At 40.4% G+C, this 14,168-nt stretch overlaps 1 non-coding gene across 1 annotated transcript; it reads right to left on the minus strand.

Annotated features, from left to right (window-relative positions):
* Positions 1-355: 355 nt before the first annotated feature.
* On the minus strand, positions 356-427 carry Trnap-ugg. The gene has a single exon. It is a non-coding gene; the product is annotated as a tRNA-Pro (tRNA).
* Between the last annotated feature and the right edge of the window lie 13,741 nt (positions 428-14,168).

Raw genomic sequence — 14,168 nt, forward strand, 5'->3', positions numbered from 1 at the left:
GGATATTTTATTAATCCTTACACTATTCTATTAATAATATCAATCCAACTAAGTAAAATGGATTAAACTTAAACATTTCTCTGAGCTCTGGGGGGGGGGGTTATCCCCCAAACCCCCCCCCTCGCTGCGCCACTTCGTGTGGCACTTAGTGGCAGAATCGTGCACTACAAGGTAAAAAGAAGTGCAGCGGCGGGTTTAAACCTCAATAATTCACACTTGAAGGATTATAATAATGCTTTAATAGCGGAAGAATTCAACGAATAATAATCACACTATCCCAAATCCTGGATATTGGCAATCTACCTAGGCGGAACTCGAACCCGCGACTTTCGGTTTGGCAGTCGAGTAAAAAATTGGGCCCGTCCGGGATTTGAACCCGGGACCTCTCGCACCCAAAGCGAGAATCATACCCCTAGACCAACGGGCCGTTATTTTATGAAGTTTCATTTGATTATCACAGCTGGCCTTATCGGTGTGGCTTTTGGTTATTGGTCGAAGAGTCTTGGGATGAAATGCCGGGCTAGACCTTTGACAACCCTCACTATATCTCCTCGAAGTACGAGGAGGCCCGGGGGAAATATACTACCCTAAATAACTAGTAGTGAATTTCACGTGCCTGAATTTTTTCCGGAGAGAGCTATATGCTTACCCACAGAAACCAAATTTGGAATCGATTCGTTTTGCGAGTTTCTCTTGAATATCCAATTATTTCTACGGACACCGATATTTAGAGCCAATTCTGCCTTTACGTCAAAGGAATGAAAAGGATGAATATAAATTTTTAATGTTTTTTTTTCAAAAAGGTGATACAATGCGGGCCATCGTTGAAATTTCCTTTCTTGTAGTTATGAAGCAAATAAAATAGTCATACACATCAATTACATCCAATAGGTTTATGGATTTGTTGGTTGAGTAGCGTGAAGAAAAGAAAATACAACTATGGTATATTCAGTAATAGTTGAGTTGTAGAGTAATAGTCAGTAATAGCAGAGTAGTAAGAGTTGCAAAATAGTTTGCTCGCTAAAATTTTTCTACAAGTATTTATTACCTTAAAAACCAATTATGAATAAAAATTCAGAGTAATAAATATAAATAAACCAATAAATACAACACGAGTCGGCTCTCAAGAAATTCGACCATTTATTTAGTCGATAATTAAAATGAACGCTAGTATAACTAGCTCAGCAATTGTCATACGGACGAAATAAATCAGTGGAAATCAGCGAAGTCTCCTTTTCATTTTCTAGCATTAACTCTCACATAGTTGAGCCTAATACAATGGGGTTATTATTTTTTATTGCCTAAATCGAAAGATTATTACTCCTGGAGTACGTATTTCACGCATTTAGATTTTTAAATGACGATATCTATTTTTCGCGATTAAATGAAAAGTGAAAATTTTCAAGCAAGCGAAAACGCGACGGCTAAGTATGAATGCCGGGAAAACTCCGTGTGAAGTCGTTCTGGTTCCCGCGGCCGCAAGTAAGGTGACCTTGGGGCGAGGCTCTGAGCGCTGATACGACGCAGGATGCTAGCAGGTAGCAGAGTACCCTGCTAGCTGGTAGCGCTTGGCTTAAATAAGGATTATTAATACCTTATCAAACGAAGAAAACTTTCCGACCTTAGCCAGTTTTAATAGGTGATTATTAAGACATGTTTCCCTGAGCTCTGTGCCTCATGCATGCATTGGTAACCTCAGAAGATCCTATCTACTCGTATAGAAACTAGGTCCCTGTGACGTCATGTGGAGTGGCATCGCATGGGCGCCAAACTGGCCTTTTTCAAATGAGGATAAAAATTGACCATTGCCATTTATCTAAACCGGTATTTCTCAAACCAAATAATTTTTATATTATGAATACACTTATGGTGGGTAACGAATCGCAATCAATGCCTTTCGTTTTATTTGATGAAGGAAACTACCCTATTGAACGAATTGAAAACGAAGTGAAGAAGTTTTTACTTAGACCAGTAAAAAGAGATTTTTATAGGGTATGAGTATCCTTTTTACAATGTATTCATACTTCTGCAATAATTTTGTTGAATACATCAATCCTCTACCTTTAATCTCCTTGTTTGATTAGTACTGAGCATGGAACTGAGCGCTTAGGCGCCCCCTTTCGCTTGGCGCCCTACGCGACCACTTTGCTTACCGCTTAAACCGGCACTGTTTCTCATCATGATCAACAGTCATCAATCCTAAGATGGGTTTAACCAGAGAGGAGAATCCTCGGTTTAACGTAGCTCGTAACAGTATTCTCCACCCAGAAAATATTTCAACACTTACATAATTCTTTTGCTTTGCATCCTTTATCACTCGCATTTGACGAGGGACGTCTCGTTAACTGCAAGTGATAAACGATGTAAAGCAAAATAATGTTACTCGTGACTAAGAATTTTCCCGTTTTTAACTCGCAGTTCGATACCTCCACTGCATAAACGCTCAACAATCACCCACCGAATCAAATCCGCTCATCTACATAGACGTTATAGTACTAGATGAGCGGGTTTAATTCGGTGGGCGATTGTTGAGCGTTTATGCAGTGTAAGTGTCGAGTTAATGAAGGACTTATCGTTAACTGCAAGCTAAAAATCTCTTTTTCTTATTCCAAGGATAATATTTCTAAGTTTGTATTCATTTGTCGACTAAAGAAACGGTCGAATTAATAGAGAGCCGACTTGTGCGGAGCCTCATGTTACATTGAGTATGTCATCCGAGATCAATCTCTGTCGTTCTTCCCTTCTACCTCTCCTTAAACTATTATTTTCCATTTAGGCCACGTTATATTTCCATTGGGCGCATAGTTCATTTCACTCGTACTACGTGTACCTTGTGTGCCTGTGGGTAGCCAGGAATTTCGTACGGATAGGGTCCAAAACCGATGGGAGGTGGAATTTTTTAAAAACAGCTACTAACATAAGTACAGGGTTTTAAGGCCGTTTTACACGGTACACGGAATTGCACAATCTGACGTACGTGCGAAGGCGCAATCAAAAGTGCGTCGTGTAAAGCGGTCAATTGCTAGAACACATGCGAGAATGCGTGGATGCGAGACGGCAAAATAGCCCCTGTTCTAATTTCGTTCATGCATTCGCGTAATTCCACGCCATTTTAGAAATTAATGCAGCTCTAACCTGCGCAATTCCGTGTACCGTGTAAAACGGCCTTTAAACTAATTTTAACACATTCTGTATTCGAAAAACGTAAAAAATGCAAATCTCGTGCAATAAATAACCCATGATTCGGTATTATTTAAATCTTTTTGTATTTCCTATCCGTTTCTTTCTTGTTTTTTCGCGTGAACTTGGTGGGAATCGGAGAAATTTTGAGGAAAAATAATGAATGAAAAGGATGGTCCTGGACGAGGATTCCTGGACCGCCCAGGTCTTTTTCTCTTGACCCGGGACAGCGCACCCGCCAGCTCAACTGTTTTTTTTTTCCTTTTTCGGGTTCCGCGCCCTCTTGCTCTTTGCTCCCTCGCCGCATGGCAACTCGCGTTTCCGGGGTACCCCCTTCATTTGTTTCTTTTTATTTATTTTCCCACCCAGACGTGAGAGGGATGCGGGTAGCGAGAAGGACGCCCGCCGCTCGTTTGTTTTTCGCGTTGAGTTGCCTTCTCCCCTGCTCAAGGCTTTTTTTTGAATTGTCTCGAATTATTTACGTTCGGTGAATAGGAAGGAAGAGTGGAGGATTTTAAACTCATCTGAAGCAACCGGAAAAGAAGGTACAGTTTATGAGTATCCATGTGTGGAATGATGATCATTCGCAAAAAGCCCGTGGCATTAAATGCATCCGAATTTGGTTCCCCATCGACGACCAATTTTTCGCGGAAAGCACGTCGCAAAGCAGGTGCCATTTTTTACGAATGTGCGAAAAATAATGCCCTTATTGTTGCATATTTTATCAGTCTCTTGGAGTGTAGATCTTAAATAATTAAATGCAAAATTATATAAAAATAAACAAATAATAATCATTGCAAAAAACATGATGAGGGTATAAAAATATACCGAAAATCTGGCCAATTATTTTGCATTTAACTCATGAATACCAACACTCCAAGATACTAATTATCGTTAAAAATTGATGGAAAGAGAAAGAAAAAAACTTAATTTATTTTGTTATGGTTTCACTCAGGAATTCAACCCGATGGTTTCATTAGAGATTGGTGAAGGGTAGAGCTCACCCAGAACTAAGCCTCAGGCGTGTGAATTTCACACATTCAGGGTTGGAGAGCAAACCTTGTTTCTGTTTCACCTTGCACATGGAGGACTTTTGCATGAAGGCATTGATTTTTAGACACTTTGATCTGAAGCTCTACCTGTAGACTACTACGATTCACTTCTTATTTTGTTTATCTCTACTAAACTCTACGTAAAATATCAAAGTAAAAAAGACTTTCGGTGGACAATAGGCGTCTTTATCTCATTTCTTTAATTTCCTATTTCAAGTGACTTTGGAAATGACTGACTTATCTGTTTTTCTTTTTTTCATCGATGATTTGAAATTGTGTGCTAAATAGACCGAGGGGCACGAGCTTGATTACACAAAAGTTTCAATATGTTCAATAGTTACACCAAGTTCCAAGAAGTCCGCCCTAGTCACCTCACGTTTTTGAAGTGATATATATATATCGAAGAAAATGCTTCAACGAGTGATAATGTGCTCCAGTAATTTTAGTTTTAGCTGAGCGGTGGGCCATTAGTTTTAAGACTTCAGGCAAATGTATAATTTTGTAAATTTTACCAAAAAGACTCTCGCTCAATGTAGATAAGTTTAAGTTTTTTGTTTATAAAATACGAACTCTTAACTCAAACTCACATCGGACAACACACAATAGGGTAGTTTCCTTCATCAAAGAAAACGAAAGGCATTGATCGCGATTCGTTACCCACCATTAGTGTATTCATAATATACAAATTATTTGGTTTTAGAAATACCGGCTTAGACGAATGGCAATGGTCAAGTTTAACCGCATTTGAAAAAGACCAGATTGGCGCCCATGCGATGCCACTCCACGTGACGTCACAGGGACATAGTTTCTATACGAGTAGATAGGAGTTTTACATCGTCTGAGATTACCAATGCATGCATGAGGCACAGAGCTCAGGGAAACATCTCTTAATAATCACCTGTTAAAACTGCTCGGAAACACCTATGCTCGGAAAGTTTCCTTCGTCGTATAAGGTATTAATAATCCTTATTTAAGCCAAGCGCTACCGGCTAGCATGGTACTCTGCTACCTGCTAGCATCCTGCGTCGTATCAGCGCTCAGAGCCTCGCCCCAAGGTCACCTCACTTGCGGCAGCGGGAACCAGAACGACGTCACACGGATTTTTTTCCCAGCATTCATACTTAGCCGTCGCGTTTTCACGCGCTCGAAAATTTTCACTTTTCATTTAATCGCGAAAAATAGATATCGTCATTTAAAAATCTAAAAGCGTGAAATACGTACTCCAGGAGTAATAATCTTTCGATTTAGGCAATAAAAAAATAATAGGAAACCACCCTATTTCGTCTTTATTACAAGCGATTTTAGGACTGGAAAAACCTTTCTTACAATTTACTTGTTTGACAATCACAAACGTTCATGTCCTGGATGGTGATCAATCCACACAGGCGGGATTCGAACCCGTGACCTGTAGGTGGGCGGTCCGGAACGTTTCCCCGGCGCCACTGCAGGCGGAACAATGTGGAATGTGAAGGTTTTCGTTCAACATTTGTTCCTTTCATTCATAATTTCTCTTGTTTTTCATCGCTTTCGTGTCCAAGAGATGGCAACACCTACGTTACGATGTGTCGATTCATGCTCCCTTTTGAGTTGGCTGCCCAATATTTAACCGCCCAAATCCATGCTGCCTAATGGATAACGAGTTGAGTCGCAGCTTAAGTTGCAGTCGTGACAACGTCATCCACCGTCACTTGGGCCGACGTTATTGTCCTTCCCGCTTCCCCTACCCCTTCATCTCACCCCAACTTCCTCCTCCACCACCTTCCCTCTTTATACACGACCTTCAATCGCAAAAGTGGCGACTGCCGTCTCCGAGAAGTACACGGTTTCGGAAAAAAAAAATGACGCGCGCCATTCGCTCACGCGCATGACTTTGTCTCTTATTCTTCGGCCCGAAGGAATGTGGGAGAAGGTTGTTGGGGGAAGTTCCACGATGACTGCGATAAATAGGAACAATAAATGCTTAGTTGTAACTATTATAAGGATGAGTTCATTTCAGTTGTTTTCGAAACCGATTCCAATTCCGATTCTTTCAAATCGATTCTCGATTCCGATCACCGGAGCGATAAAGGTGATTGAACATTGATTAAAATCGTAAGCCAACATTGAATCCTCGGAATTAGAGGGTAATTCTAAATGATGGACCAATTTTCAAAAGTTCGCTTGCATAAATTATTGCAAATTATTAAATGTATTAAATTGAATTGGTATCCTGTATATTGTGAAAAATTTTTGAAACTTCCTCTTTTCATTGGTATAAAGCTTGCCCATTTTGGATTTGTATTTGAATAAATATTAAGTTTTGAAAATGAGTCCATTGTTTAGAAATTAAACTATTATGTGAGTCTAAAAACTCCTTGTTTGAGGTGATTTGTGGCGGAACCGTTCCATCGTAAATGATAAAGTTGTTAAAGGTTCTACAAAATACTTTGTTCACTACCCTGCACGAGTTTCCATACTTTCATTTTTGGACTCATGAATATTATGTAAAAACATCCATGTGTGTAGTACAGTGAATTTTTAGAGTAATTTTTGTGGTATCGGAAAATTTTCTTTTTCTTGTCTGGCTTTTAGCATAAGTACCTCAGCTCCTATATACCGCGGGCCCCTATGTGTCCTCTTCGCCCCTCAACATCTCCTTGTACCGTGTCCATTCTTTGGCCCCTAGCCTCGTCGTCCCATCCAGGCCCTTTGGCCCGTGCTGGCTACTTGTACAGGACAGGGTGATTGGACTGCGCTGGTGCTCATATGTTACGATGTTCAGCCGTAGCTGCTAATCGTTTTGTCGGTTTCTTTAAACGTTTGCCGGTGGTTTCAAATTGGGCGGTTTCGCAGTAGAGCGTATTATGTTATTGATGTGTTATAAGTTGTGTTTTTTTTAAATAAAGAGCGTGTTATTGTTGCTAGATGTATTTGTTTTCAGTGCTCTTCATTGGGTTGGGAGTGGAGTTGGGCGAAGACGGAATTTCGGTCTTCGATGTTTAAAGTAATTTTAAATGTTTAAAGTAATTAAAAATGTTGTGATGGGTATATGTGCATACTTAGGTTTTCTTGCTATGATTGATTGAGTTAACTTCAACATTTCATTTCTATGCCCTGATGTGTTAGTTGTGCTGAATTCCATTCGGAAATATTTGATATATTTTGTACAAGTTTATTTTGTGATCTCTTTTGTATGTAATATTCATTTTATGTTCTTAATGGACAATTTGTCCAAGAGCAATAAATATTATTATTATTATTATTATTAAAGTGAGGGTTGGGCTCGTAATTCCTGACTTGGCCTGTAAGTGGGTTTTGAAGTCTGCTGCGTGATTTTTCAAATAGTGTTTTTAGGACTATAAGGTGTTAGCCGAGTCATCTCAATAATCATTTTATACGAAGTATCCATTAGCTGTGCAGAGTGCTCCTCTGGAGCCCTTGACCCCGTAATTTCGTATGTCCGTTTAGGCGGATGTTCGGAATAGCTGGAACCCAATGTATTATTGAGAATCGGATGGGTATGATAGCACAGTGTAGGCTTCCCACCCTATGGCATCGGTTTCAAATCCCAGAAGTGGCAGAATATTTTCATAGAATGCCCGATTCCTGCTTGAATGCTGTGTGGAGGATATTTCAAGCGCAACACTCCGTCCGTCGGATGGGACGTTAAGCCGTGGTCCCTTTGGCTCCTTTCGTTAAGAGGAGGCTAATGTCGACGCATGGTTTCTCTCCACCCTTCCTTACCTACCCTTCCCTCATGGCACAAATGACCTCAGCTGTCGTTCGCCTCCTCCGAATACCATACCCCTATACAGGGGTGCCGAGTTATAAAAAACATTGGGGGACCCATAGCGGGGGTCTTGCCCCAGGAAATTTTATAAAAAAGTAGTTTTAAAGTTTTTTAAGGCATTTTAGAATAGTGATATGATCAACATTAGAACCCTGATAACTCGACTCTAGATAACTGGACACTTTAGGAAAAATCGACAAGCCTGACATTTTTTCCTCACCCCCATAACGAATTTTAGAGGGGGCTCGGCCTGGGCAGGCCCCATGGAGTGATGCATGTGTCTTTATGACCAATATCACTTTTGTATATGTTTAATTTATTTTCTGTTTTTAAGTTCACTTGTTGTTTGTTTTGTTTATTTGTGAGCATGTTTGTGTTTATTTTGATTTCTTTTATTTCTTTGTTTGAGACGATGGTGATAAAAGATAAATAATGGATTGTGAAGGAGAGAACCATCTTGAAGTGGATGTAAAATAAGATTGAGAATAAAACAGAGTGTCCAGTGATATTCACATTGAATTTAATCGCTGTGATACGTTAGGAGTCGGCGCAACTGCCCCTATACCTGTATTATTCTTAAGCCTCTCCGTTTGTCACTCCTTCCATCGTTTCGTGATGCCACCTCTGACTCCAAAAGGAACGCCAACGCCTTATTGTGGTACGTGAAGCGTGTGGAATAGTTTCACGGTATTCCCCGATTCAGTCTTTGTCTTATCGACGCAGGTGTTTCTGAACGACACTCCAAAATTCCCTCGAGATCAATTGGATTTTTTGTCGAAAATCGACGCGAGCGACTAGTTTTTTTCCTTCGGCCTTCCTGCTGGTGTAAAAGCTATTACGGTGGATTAAAACCAAGGCAGATCATTGAATTCTCTGGCAAAACTCGTAATTTATAACGCCCATAGGTTTATTGCTTAAAATCACGATTCTAGGTTTTTTCGCGTGCATCCAACTGTCATCATTCTTGTCATGTCGACTGAGAACATCATTATCTATCAATGCTGATACCATTACATGGTCTTATCCTTACTTACATGCTGAGTTTTGAGTGAGTTATAATTATATTGAAACGTCCATGCTATTTCGTTTTCTGATTGTGACACATTTAATTATTCATGCGGAATATGGATTATTTGTCGTGGAAATCTTTAAATGTGTGTCTTAGGTTAAAATTGATCTAATATTTGTATCTGGAGTATAGCTAGCGTGAGATAAATGTACTTGGCGTAAATAACTTATAATTTGACTAGCAATAAATTTTCTGGTGTTATTTAATCTGCTTAAGTATTTTTTATTTTTTTATGAAGCAGTTCGAATAGTAAATAGGCTTAAGTTTTTTACCGACTTGACATTTCTATTCACGCAAATGTTGCAAATTACCTTTTTAAATATTTGATTGTATATCATATTGGAAATTATCACGTTCGTATTTTATAATGTGTTCATTTTTCTATTTGAAACACAGGCCAACGTGAGTAAATATCTACTCTGTAATCTGCAAATTTTAGGTGATAGCTATAATTGGCAGGGTTTGGGTTGATCTGGTGCTTAAAATATTGGCTTCCTACCCGGTACTTAAAATATTTATTTGGCCTGGGTTCTAATCCTGGTGGCGGATACATTCCAGAGACTGCCCGATGCGAACTTGAGTGCTTAGTAGAAGGCACTTCAATCACAACACCTTATCTGCCGCGTCGGATGGTTCGTTTAGCTGTGGTACCCTTGGCGCCATTCGTCAGGACCAGGCTAATTCCGATGCCGCGTTTCTCTCAACAATTCCTTCGCTACCATTCCCTATGATTCCAAGGATTTAAGCTGTCAGTCGCCGAACAGTTTACAGAAAAAACAATTTTTTACCTATCAAATTGATGCATTTGTTGCAAAAAAACGCAAACCTCTGCTAACTTCGATAGCAGTGGGTCAATTAAAAATTTATTAGAACCATTGCGTGCTGTTCGGTGAAAGCAATTCTGCTACTTCTAAAATTTACGTTAAATATCACTACTAAGGTCAATATCGCTTATTATGTATATAGATGTTCGTATACGCGTACCGGAAGCTTTAGTAATGGTTTGATCTTCATTCTTTTTCTGCTCCTGTTTTATAACGTCATCCGCTGGCGATATCGCTCTCCTGCTATAAATAAAGTTCAACCACTTAAAATGTGGTGTTGGTGGTGGGCGACTTTGCAGGTGTGGGAGCGGACCGTGAAGTCGCTCCGGCACGCATGGTAGGATGGCGGCGTGAAAACTGAGTGCAGCGGGTGAAGAGCCCAGGACAATCTCACACTTGTCCCAAGTTCACGCCTGTTTGACGCCACCGCTCACGAAGTGGTTGGCGGCGCTGCAGCGGCGTCTAGTCCAAAACATCCAGAGTGAACAGCGAAGCCCCTCACTTAAGGCCGTTTTACACGGGGCACGGGATCGCGCAGGTTAGAGCTGCATTAATTCCTAAATTGGCGCGGAATTGCGCGAATGCATGAACGAAATTAGAACAGGGGCTATTTTGACGTCTCGCATCCACGCATTCTCGCATGTGTTCTAGCAATTCACCGCTTTACACGACGCAATTTTGATTGCGCCTTCGCGCGTACGTCAGATTGCGCAATTCCGTGTACCGTGTAAAACGGCCTTTAGGGACAGGAATGGTCCACGCAAATGTGCCTGTAAGACAAGGGTGAGTTCCCTTCGCATCAGAGGTAACCCATATTAGGTTATAGCGTGTTTATGTATTCAAAATCATCGCTGGGCAACAATCCTAATCTTGATTGGTCAGATGTAGCTCTCCACTCAATTCTCCTATCAGCTTATGTATACACCAATGTATTTCTTCGCTTTCACATCCTTCTTTACCTGTTCCATATATTTTTTTCGAGGTCTTCCTTTTCCGTTCTTATCATCCACTTGTCTCTCGACGATTGTCTTCATCAGTCCATTTCTCAAGATATGGCCCGGTTAGGTTATTCCGTCTTCTTATTAAGGATTTCATGAGGTTTCTTTCTCTCCTACTCTTCCAAGGACTCCGTTATTACTAACTTGGACGATACATTTGATCCTCATCATTTTTCTGTTACACCACATTTCAAAGGCCTATACCCTTGCTTTCTCCTCTGATGTCATTTTCCATACTTCACTTCCCTATAGCTGATATTTTATGGTCGGAATTAAAGATAGCTTAAATTCAGGGTGGAGGAAAATTATCTCTCGAAAATTTGACCCTCTGATGTCAGTATGAGCCAAAATTTCTGGTGATGTTAAGGTCGAAAACCCTCACTTTTTAAACTTCAGAAATATTGAGCCTAACGCTCCGATTAGCCGCGAGTTTGCCCTGTTGCCAGATGCTCTAGACAACTCATGACTTGGAATGCTTTGCCTGCCGGAGGTCGCGATGTATCCAAGGCATCCGGCAACGTGGAAAACTCGCATGGATACTCGCATAAACCGGAGCACTAGGATGAAAGTTTCTGTAATTTTAAAATGGTGCGTTTTCAACCGAAAAATCATTTGTAATTTTGGTTTCTACTGACACCCTGCTATCCAGGGTGTTAAAATTACTTGACGCAATTTTCTCCGCACTGTATTGGCTGGTATATTGACGGTTAAATAGTAGATATTCTGAAATTCACACCATTTCGAGGTTGCCGGGTGCTCTGGACAGCTCATGACTTCGAATGCTTTGCCTGCCGAAGATCACGGTCTATTCAAGATAGATCTTTAGCTAATTGACCGTGTTAGGGCGCCAGCCTTCAGAGAGCTTGGGTTCGAATCCGCCGTGGTTTCATCACATAAATTTTAGTTCCATTAACAAGAAAATTCTTTCTTTAGAAAAAAAGTAGCTTAAAATGTCTCGTTTTGCAAATCCATTTAACCGGTAGCCGATATTCTACCTATTAAGGTAGGTTTTCATGGAGTACCTAGGAAGAATTCTGGCAACATTTCCTTACTTCATGGTTTCCCTCTCTTTACTTCACAGTAGGGCCTACTCCCTTTCATTCTATCTAAAAAATCCTTTTCTTTTCCTTTCTCTCCCTCGTTTACCTAACATTCTTCCCTCTAACGCTGTTTTCATCATCCCCTCTCCGCTTAGTACTCCCTCCATCCTTACCTCGTGTCCTTCGTATCTCATCTAGAAGCTGCCTTTCATCACCCACTATGTTTAGCGCTTCGTCGTTCATTAGCACATACACGATATTTTCTTCTTGAAAATGATACAAAAATTACGAAAATTACAAATGAGGATCCTCAAGTCGGTCTTTAAATGTGTTGTCAACCACCGCGCATTTAAATGTGTTTACAGAAGTCACCACTTGCCGCTGACGGAGAAAATTACCCGAGTTTCACGGGGAAATAAGGTACAAGCATCAGGGGTGCCAACCGAAATTTATATTCATGATGATATTATTGATGAAATTCATAACTCTTCAATACTATTCTTCGCATTTGCAAATACAATACAATAAAATATTGGTAAAAAGTAGATATGCATTGCACTCATCAACACGCTCATTTTTTAAGCTGATTGAAATGCGACCATAGTGGCAAGATGAATCATCTTTCTGTGTAATTGGGCCTCCTTTGTGCAGTCCCCTTGACAGAAACGATTAAACAATTAAAAAATTTCAAAAATGTGATAAATTTTAGGGGTTTATGACCCCCTGTGACTCCCACCTAAATCCGCCACCGAAAAATTGGGGGGGAGGGGTCGTGACCCTAGTAACCCCCTAAATCCACCCACTTACTAGCCTCTCCTGAAGGGCATGACTGTCTCTTTTTCCACGTCGGGACGCTTAGTGAGCGTCTTTAACTCGAGTGATCCCTCCGCGTCTGTCAAAGCTCCCTTCTTCACGAGCGATGGTCCGTCTCCCAGTATTTCTTCCTTCCCTACAGCCGGAGAGAGATGCTTATCGAGATGCACGCTGTATTTTGGTATCGAGGAAGCTGGGGACGGTGAGGGGTGGATCTGTGGGGCGGAGGAAGTGGTCGGAAAGGCCCCCGGGTGGGGGAATTCCCGCCCCAACCCTCGCTGGTGTCTCCCCAACGCTTAGATGGGGAAAAGGGTTGTGTGATAGCTCTCGGCTGATGTGCAAGTAGGGAGATTTTAAGCTGGTTGAAATTATAGGAATCCCCGTGTGTAGGTTTATTTATCACTGGGCTCTCATGCAGGGTGTTCGGCAGAGGGTGTCAAAATCATTGTAGGTAAGTATGCTATTACAGTAACCTAGCCGAAATACGATTTTGACAGACGTGATTTCAGCTGTTCCAATGACTGTGCTAATGAAAAAGCTTCTCAAAGAATTGAAATGATGCAAAATGCTAAATTAATTTATATATCAACATGTCAGAAAGCTTAAAAAGAATGATATTTTCAAATAAATATATATTCACTTTAAATGTACAGAAATATTTTTTAAAATATAGTAATGCAATGTAACGTATATACTGCTGATGTTTCGCTAATGCTTAGAGGGGAAATAGTTGTGTAATAGCTCTATGCTGATGTTCAACTCGGCAGAATTAAAGCTGCTTGAAATTATAGGGATCACCTAGCACAAGATTATTTGAAACATGTTGAAAACAGTGTTAGAGGGTAAACGAGGTAGAGGAAGGAAGAGAATTTGGATGTTTAGATAGAATGAAAGGTAGTAGGCCTTCTTATGAATTGAAGAGGGAGGTCCATGAAGGTAGGAGAAACTGCCAGAGTTCTTATTAACCCATTACAACCCTGTGTTGCTTCTAAGCAACATCAAAAATGTACACATTTCCTGCTGTATTTAGGAAATATCTAAACTACCCATTATTTTGGGGTGTAAATTGTATTGACGAGATATTTAGCGGCCGCGATAATTATGGTTGAGTGCAAAATTTTCAAGTTCTCAAAATGAAAAATCTTGAAATTTTGATTTCTGGGTTAGAAAGGGTTAAGGGTTCTCCATGGAAACCTTCCTTAATCGGTATATTACTTATTTTATATGAAGTATAAACTTTTTACCCTAGAGAACATATGCATGTTAAAATTTCATATTTGATTTCCCAAAATGCTTCTTTAATAGTCCATGAATAAAAACTAATACATAAAATAAGCCTGCAGCTACATCAATACTGATTACGCCGATATTAACCCGGGAGTAGTCGCGCCTAACATGTAGCCTTACGTGGTCGCTGCGGGTC

The sequence above is a fragment of the Ischnura elegans genome, chromosome 12, assembly GCF_921293095.1.
Source record: "Ischnura elegans chromosome 12, ioIscEleg1.1, whole genome shotgun sequence".
In the NCBI taxonomy this organism is placed as follows: Eukaryota; Metazoa; Arthropoda; class Insecta; order Odonata; family Coenagrionidae; genus Ischnura; species Ischnura elegans.